This window comes from Tupaia chinensis, unplaced genomic scaffold (assembly GCF_000334495.1).
Source record: "Tupaia chinensis unplaced genomic scaffold, TupChi_1.0 Scaffold146445_1, whole genome shotgun sequence".
Taxonomy (NCBI): Eukaryota; Metazoa; Chordata; class Mammalia; order Scandentia; family Tupaiidae; genus Tupaia; species Tupaia belangeri.
The window spans coordinates 1,404,028-1,412,880 of NW_006206301.1; positions in this window are offsets into that span (position 1 = coordinate 1,404,028).

Genomic DNA, 8,853 nt, shown 5'->3' on the forward strand with positions numbered 1-8,853 from the left:
CTCGGTACCTGAACCGCGGTGTGTTATATGGGAGTTTACTAAATAAGCCATTAGGCTAACTGCTGGCCCCTCTTTTTTTTTTTTTTGAGAGATTTTTTGGTATAGGGCATGTGTGCTCGCCAGAAAGAGAGACAGAGAGACAGAAAGTGAGAAATCACCTCCCAGGGGTGATGGCTATGCTGCAATCCCTTCTCCATTCTCCTCTTGGGATCTTGGGCATGCACACATACGTGCCCGGTGTGAGTTTAAGCCACTGGGTCCAGGACTTGAACTGCGGTCAACTACATGGGAGTTCAGTGACACATCCATTACACCAACTGCTGGTCCCATGGGATCCAATTCCCTTAACCACTAAATTATGTGGTTGGCCCTTATGTATCATCATTAAAAAGAAAAGAAAGCTCTTGCCAGTGGAGCACAGCCAAAGAAACTACCTGTCCCAAGGTTACTGCTTATAGTTGGAAGGCCCCACAGAAATGTTCGAGGTATGTGGCTAGACATGGAATCCCTGAAAACATGAAATACACAAAAGCTATGAAATACATTCATAAATATAAACACTCTCAGAGAACATCTGCAAGTAGGGTACAAAACCCACTTTTTTTCTTACCCATATGAAAGTATGTAGTTGACATTAGGCTCCATTCCTCCCTCTATGCTGTGTATTTCCTACAAATGAAGACATTCACTTGTACAACCACAATATAACCATCAAAATCAGGAAGTTACTATTGATAGCCTTACTGTAATAAAATTCTCAGATTCTATTCTGTTTCCTCCAATTGTCCCAAAAGTGTACTTTGTAAGAAAATGCACAGTCCCAGCTCCAGATCTGGCAAAGCTCATGTTGCATTTCATTATGCCTCCCGAGTTTCTTGTGTTTTTTCAATTACTTAATTTTATTTATTATTATTGTCTTTTAATTTGCTATAGGGTTTGTGTGCTCTGGTGAGAGAGAGAGAGAAAGCCAACCACCAAGTCCAGCACTTGAGCCACAGTCCATGCAGGAGCCCCGCTCCCTAGCCACCATGCCACCTGCTGGTCCCATCCTCGGTTTTCATCTGGGACAGTTCTCAGTCTTTCCTTGGCTTTCGAAACCATCATACGTTTGATGGTTACAGTTACTTATTTTATAGACTGTCAGTTTGGGTAGTTCCGATGTTTTCTCATGATTAGGTTCAGGTTATGCATCTTAGGCAGGAATAGCATAGAAGTGATGTGTTCTCATTTTATCCAAGTCAAGTGACATGATTAGAATTTGTGTGATCATTGGTGACATTAACTTTGATAACTTATTTATGTCCTGTCTGCTAGGCTTCTCTACTATAAAATGATTCTTCCATTTGAAAATAGTACATATTTTATCAGGGTTGGGGATTCTGTAAATATATCATTTCTCATCAGATTATTAATTTATTTTTCCTCTGGAACCCTTTTATTTTTCTAAAAATATCATAAATCGGGATCAGCAGATGGTGCAATGCTTATGTTGCTGGACTCCCACCTAGTCCACCATGGTTTGAGTCCTGGGCCTGGTGGCTTAAAACTCATACTGGGTGTGTGTGCATATGTGCCCAAAATCCTGAGAGGAGAATGGAGAAGAAGGAATTGCAGCATGGCCATCACCTCTGGGGAGGTGAGTTCTCACTTTCTGTCTCTCCAGCAAGCACATGTACCCTATAGCAAAAATCTCTCTTAAAAAAAAAAAAATTCATAGACAGGGCCAGCTCTATAGCTTAGTGGTTAAGACCACTGGATCCCATATGGTCAGTTGCACAATTCAAGCCAGCCCCAGGCCTAGTGGCTTGAGAAACATACTGGGCACATGTGTGTGTTTGTGTGTGTGTCCCAAACCCCAACAGGATGGAGAAATGGAGAAGAAATGTCAACATGACCATTCCCTCTGGAAGGTACTTTTTCTCTCTCTGTCTCTCTCTGCCCCACTCCCTACTCCAGTACTGAAGTCAATGCATTCTCCAAGAACCTCTGAAGAATGATACTAAGGAGACCAAGATCTGGACGCAGCCTCAGTGGCAAAGTCAGCAGTATATACTGAACTGTAGACCCATGTGACTGACCACAGGCTTGGATTCCTGGTTCCCCTGAAGACACTCTGTCTGCATGCCCCCAAAATTCTGATGAGCAAGAGGGCTGTGGGAAGGGGATTATGGCAAGATGAGACCTTGTTGAGGGTGTTCCTTGCTCTCTCAGGAAGAAATAAGTAAACTTTAAAAATGCTCTTTAGAAAGATTTTTTTAAAACACGCAAGTGCTTCAAGAGGAAGAAATGGCTGCTGAGAACTCTCCTGGATTCTGCTTGCCTACGTCTTTAAAGCATGGTGCACCCAGGGCTGACAGCTGACTGTTCTCAGAACTGACACTAACCCAGCGTCCAAGTTCTCAGCGTGGTGCTGGCAAAGCTAAACTTTCAGACCCTCTCACTTGCACTGGTCCCTTCCAGCAACCTGGGAACAATTTTGTGTTTGCCATTGTGTGTGTGTGTGTGTGTTGTTTCCCCTTTAAAGACAGTCTCCCTAACTGAAAGAAAAAGAAAAATAACAACAAAATGCAGGCTGCACAGATTCTGAATTTGCCCGTATCAGGGTCATGGTTAAATCAATGCAGATTTCCTGTGGAGGAGGTCATTTTCTAGAGAACATCCCAGTTCTCCTTGAATAGCTAGGTTCGAGAAGGCAGAAATCATCATCAGAAGACTGCTATTTGTTTAGAAAGCCAAGAGAGATAACAAGGTCTTGGTGGAGACCAGCAGTTAGTGTAATGGCTATGTCGCTGGACTCCCACATAGTCGACCGCGGTTCGTGTCCCGGACCCGGTGGCTTAAAACTCACACTGGGTGCATGTGCGTGCATGCTCAAGATCCTGAGAGGAGAACAGAGGAGAAGGGATTGCGGCATGGCCATTGTGGCATGGCCATCTCCCCTGGGGGGTGATTTCTCGTTTTCTGTCTCTCTTTCTCTCTCTGTCTGTCTGGTGAGCGCACGCGCCCTATAGGAAAAAACAAAAACAAACAAACAAAAAAAACCTCTCCAAAAAAAAAAAAAAGAAAAAAAAAAGAAGGTCTTGGTGGTCAGCTTAAGCAGACCACGCAGATATCAAAGGGTGTTCTCATGTAACTACAGTGGGTGTCTATAAATCCCTGTGCGGGATCAATTCAGTATGCACGATATCACTTTACAAGAGAGTATTTGATGAACTTTGTAACTCTGTACAAAATCTTACTGTTTTTTTCTTCCTCTAAGATTCTATTACTCACTACCTGCCAGTTTTTAATTAGCATAATTCTTTCTTTGTTAGGGTCTAATATCATCTATTAGGTAACAACTTAAAAATGACATCATCAAGACCAGCAGTTGGCGTAATGGCTATGTCGCTGGACTCCCATGTAGTCAACCATGATTCAAGTCCTGGACCTGGTAGCTTAAACTCATGCCGGGCGCATGTGCATGCATGCCCAAGATCCCGAGAGAATGGAGGAGAAGGGATTGAGGCATGGCCATACCCTGTGGGGGGTGATTTCTCACTTTTCCCTCACTGCATGTGCCCTATAGCAAAAACCTCTCCAAAAAAATAATAATAATAATAATAAAGAAATAAGAAAATGACACTATGTTGTCCTTTAATGAAATTTGATTATTCCCTAATCCCCTCAACTTTATTTACAGATTATCTTTTAGGGTGAGTTAATGTCATCATTCCACTGTATAGAGTCATTGTTCTCAAAGTGATTGTCTGAAGGTCATCTTGTTTCCAGGCATGGGGTCACTTTACTGTCATCCTCTTCCATTGATGGGCATACTTAGTGACAGCGCGTCATTAAAGTCTTGAAACTCTAAGCTCTATTTGAAGTTAATAATGGTGATATAGTTAAAAATTGGAAAAAAAAAAAAGGGACCAGCTGATGGCATAATGGTTACATCGCTAGACTCCCACGTGGTTGACTACAGTTCAAGTCCCATACCCGGCGGCTTAAAACTCACACCAGGTGCGTGTGCATGCATGCTCAAAGTCCAGAGAGGAGAGTAGAAAAGAAGGGACTGTGGTGTGGCCAACCCCCTGGGGAATGATTTCTCATTTTCTATTTCTCTGTCTCTCTGGCAAGCACACGTGCCCTACAGCAAAAACGTCTCTCTCTGGAAAAAAAAAAAAAAAAAAAATTCCCACTGAAAAAAAAAAAAAAAAAAAAAAACTTGTAAAAAAAAATTTTACTGCTAGAGGACACATACACTTGCCAGAGAGATAGGAAGAGAAAGACAGAGAGAAAGAGAAATCCCACAATGAGGTGTGGTCATGCTGCAATCCTTTTCCCTTCATTCTTCCATCTGATTAGGATTTGGGGCATGCACACACACGTGCTCGCAGTGTTCTTTCAAGCCATCAGTCTGGAATTCAAACACTGTTCAGCCACATGGGATCTAGCTCCCAATACCCAGTGCTTAACCACTGCACTACAGAGCTGGCCTGATCAGAAAGACATTTTATTTTTATTTCGCCAGAGGGCATGCGCACTCACTAAAGAAGGGAGGGGAGAGAAAGTGAGAAAGCATCGCCTATAAGGAATAGTCATGCACAATCCCTTTTCACAATCTCTTTTTGGGATTTTGGGCACATGCATGCCCAGCAGATTTTTCAAGCCGCTGGGTCCAAGACTTGACATGCCCTCAACCACGTGAGATCCAGTTGCCTTAACCACCATGTTACTGGCTGGTTCAAAGGGAAATATTTTATACTTCCTTAAGTGTCATTTCACGTGCTATGAATCAACAACTGCTTTTTTTTTTTTTAGAGAGAGAGAGACATTTTTGCTGTAGGGCACATGTACTTGCCAGAGAGACAGAAATCAGATGAGAAATCACCCCCCACCCCCCCGGAGAAGATGGTCATGGCCATGCTGCAATTCCTTCTCCTTCACTCCTCTTGGGATTTGGGGCATGCATACACACATATCCAGTGTGAGTTTCAAGCTGCCAGGTCTGGGACTCAAACTATGGTCAGCCACGTGGGAATCGAACACCTTAACCATCATGCCACCTGCTGGTCTCTACAATGACTATTTTCCATACAAGGCGCATACAGCAAATGATGTAAATAATAACAGTCGAAAATTTGTCTTCAAAGAGCTTAAATAAATCTAGCTAAAGAAGTAAAACACAAAAATCCACATGCTTTTGAACAGTTATTTTTAAAATTATCAATAATTAGAAACAATTACTGATGATAAATCAAAGGGATGACATCTAAAAAAAGTAAGGAAAATAATAATAAAAATAACAATGATGACAATGACTGTCAGTTGCTCAAGACTTATAAGATAACCACTAGGGTGTTATTTCTACTGTCTATATTTTGTTTATTTGCTGTAGGGCAGGTGTGCTCACTGGAGAGAAAAGGAGAGAGAAAATGAGAAAGCATCCCCCATAATCCTTTCTCCATTCTCCCGTTGAGATTTTGAGTATGCATGCACATGTGCCTGGCATAAGTTCCAAGCTGCCAGGTTCAGGCCTTGAACTGTGAAGTCAACCATATGGGATTCAGCCTCTTTAACGTCCATGTCAACTGCAGGTCTTAATGTCTACATTTTAATAAATTAAGAAACTGAGATTTTAAAAAATTATTTAATTTATTATTTTATTTTATTTTATTTTATTTTAATTTAACCAGAGAGACACAGAGAGGGGTTGGAGGAAGGAGTGAAAAAGCCAGCTGCCAGTTCCAGAACTCAAACTACGATCAGCCATGTGGGAGTCCCGCTCCATAGCCGCCATGCCATCTGCCAGCCCCGAGAAACTGGGATTTGAAGAGGCTGTACATGAGATCACATACATAGTAAAAACAAGAACTGTGATTCAAACCAGCACTCCACCAGCTGGGCAATGAAGTGGACGACAAGGTGGACACAGAAGGAATGAAGTGAGCAAAGGCACCTGGGGAGGGCCAGGTGATTCGGCTGGAGGACAGTAGAAAGGAAAAAGGGTGAGGTGAATGGGCAGCTGAGGGCAGAAGGGGCTGAGGGAGCCTTAGTCAGCTTAGTCCTTGGGGGCTGATGTGAAAAGCACACACCTGGAAGTAGTTCTCTCTCTCTCTCTCTCTCTCTCTCTTATTTTTTAGAGGTTTTTGCTATAGGGTGTGTGTGCTTGCCAGAAAGACAGAGAGAGACAGAGAGACAGAAAGCAAGAAATCACCCCCCAGGGGGGATCGCCACGCCACCATCCCTTCTCCTGTTGGAATCTTGGGCACGCATGCACACGTGCCCGGCGTGAGTTTAAGTCACAGAGTCCGGGACTCGAACCATGGTTGGCTATGGGAGTTCAATGACATAGCCATTATGCTAACTGCTGGTCCCAGGAGTGGCCCTCTTTTTATACAGCTTTTTGCAGAACTGGAATCTGAGATTTAGTGGGAAATGGAATGATCTTTGCAACTAGTAGTTTCATTAGGAAAGTGTCTACCTTGATGAATACCCATTATTTGGGAGGCTGCCTACTCCAACAAAGATGTAAGTAAGATGACAGTTGTTTGGTATACTTACTATGAATACAACACACAAAGCGATGATGGAGTAATTTATGGAACGAACTTTATCACTGTTACTTTTCATTTTTGTTTGTTTGTTTTGGCTATAGGTCACATGTGCTTGCTAGAAACACACAAAGAAAGAGAAAGTGAGAAAGCACCCCCTAGAGGGGATGACAACACCTCGATTCCTTCTCCTCCATTCTCCTCTTGAGATTTTGAGTACACACACTCATGTGCCTGGCATGTTTTTCAAGCCATCAGATCTGGGACTTGAACTGTCTGTGCCTTTTGGTCATATGGGATCCGGCTGCCTTAACCACCATGTTACTGGTGGACCCTAGCAAAAAATATTTTAGTCACGGGCTTGCTATGTTACCCAGGTTGGTCTCAAACTTATGAACCTCTTCCTGCCTCAGCATCCTGAGTAGCTGGATTACACGAATGCACTTCTGCATCTGGCTTGAACACGTTTTATAAAGATGAGTTTCCCCCATATTGTATTATATGAACTTCAGTCTTCAAAACTTGTCCTTGGAATTCCTCTGTTGTACCGCATGTTAGATTAAGAGCTGGAGACACAAAGGTGAACAAGATACACTCCCTTTGGGGAGGAGTTTGGTGTAGAAAACACACACACACAATTACAATGGGGAAACTCCTTGGGTACGGATTATGTAATGGAAAGAGAGGTCCAAGAAATGCCCTTTTGTTGTTGAAAGTAGTGATCTCGTTTATGAAAATGTTTATCTTATTGAATTTCTTTTGCTCAATAATGCATGCTAGTTAAACACTCCCAAAGATACAAAAATGTAGAAGCAGTGAACAATCTGTAGAAATCCATATGACCTTCCAGGCCAAGAATAATATGCCACTTATGTCCTCAAGCTGTTCACCTCAGGGTTTTTTTGAATTTTTATGACACTTTGTAGAATTCACATGATGCTTAACATGACAGAGGAACTTGAGACCTTTCAGGAGAGTTGAAAGCATCAAAGGTAGTCAGGTCTTGACAAGTAATCCATAAGGTTTACATGTGTGAGCAGTCCAAGATAAGAATAGAGGGACCAGCAGATGGCGTAGTGGCTACATCGCTGAACCCCAATGTAGTCGACCACAGTTCAAGTCCTGGAGCCGGTGGCTTAAACTCATGCTGGGCGTGTGTGTGTGTGTGACCAAGATCCCGAGAGGAGAATGGAAGAGAAAGGATTGTGGCGTGGCCATCCCTGTTGGAGGGTGGGGTGATTTCTCGCTTTCTGTCTCTCTGTCTCTGTCTTTCTGGTGAGCACGCATGCCCTATAGCAAAAAACTTTTCAAAAAGAAAAAGAATAGAAAAACAGGTGCAGAGACATGGGACCTAGAGTTTTAGGTCAAGGACTCCAGACTATCACAGGTGGTGTTTCAGCAGAGTGCTCACATAAACAACCATGCTAGGATGCCAGTTGTGCATGGAGCTGGAGTTGGTAGCATGGAGAATGAAGAGCTAGAACAGTAGGAATGAAAGTTCACAGAGGCCTGGAGCCCACACTGGAGAGGAGAGTAAGAGTCAGGCATGAAGGACACGGGGGAAGTGAGAAGAACTCCGTAACTGATTTAGAGATGACAGCAGGAGGGATTGGAAAGTGCCTCACATTTACTCTGTGGTTAGATGGAGTTAGTGGTAGGGCCAGCAGGTGGTAGTTAAGGCACTGGACCCCACAAGTCCAACTGGGAGGGGCTTGAGAAAATCACTGGGCACATGCGCATGAGTACCCAAAAATCCCAAGAAGAAAATGGAGGAGAAGGGATTGGGATCACGGTGTGGCCATCCCTCCTGGGGGGTGATTTCTTGCTTTCCCTCTCTCTGTCTCTGACAAATGCACATGCTATATGGCAAAAACCTGGGGGGAGAGACAGAGGGAGAGAGAGTTAATAGCGGCAAATCTTTTTTTGAGAGATTTTTGTTTTGGTTTTGTTTTGTTTGTTTGTTTGTTTTTGTTATAGGGCGCATGCGCTCACCAGAAAGACAGAGAGAGACAGAGAGTGAGAAATCACCCCCCAAGGGGATGGCCACACCATAAACCCTTCTCTTTCATTCTCCTCTCGGGATCTTGGGCACATACACACACACACCCAGCGTGAGTTTAAGCCACTGGGTCTGGGATTCAAATCGTAGTCAACTATGTGGGAGTCAGCAACATAACCATTATGCCAACTGCTGGTCTCAATAGTAGCAAAATTTTAATGAGAACTTAGGAGTAAGATGGGTTTCGGAAGGAAGATAATGAGTCTGGGTTTGGATTCACTGCCTAAGATGACAGCAGGCCATGAAAGTAGAAATGTC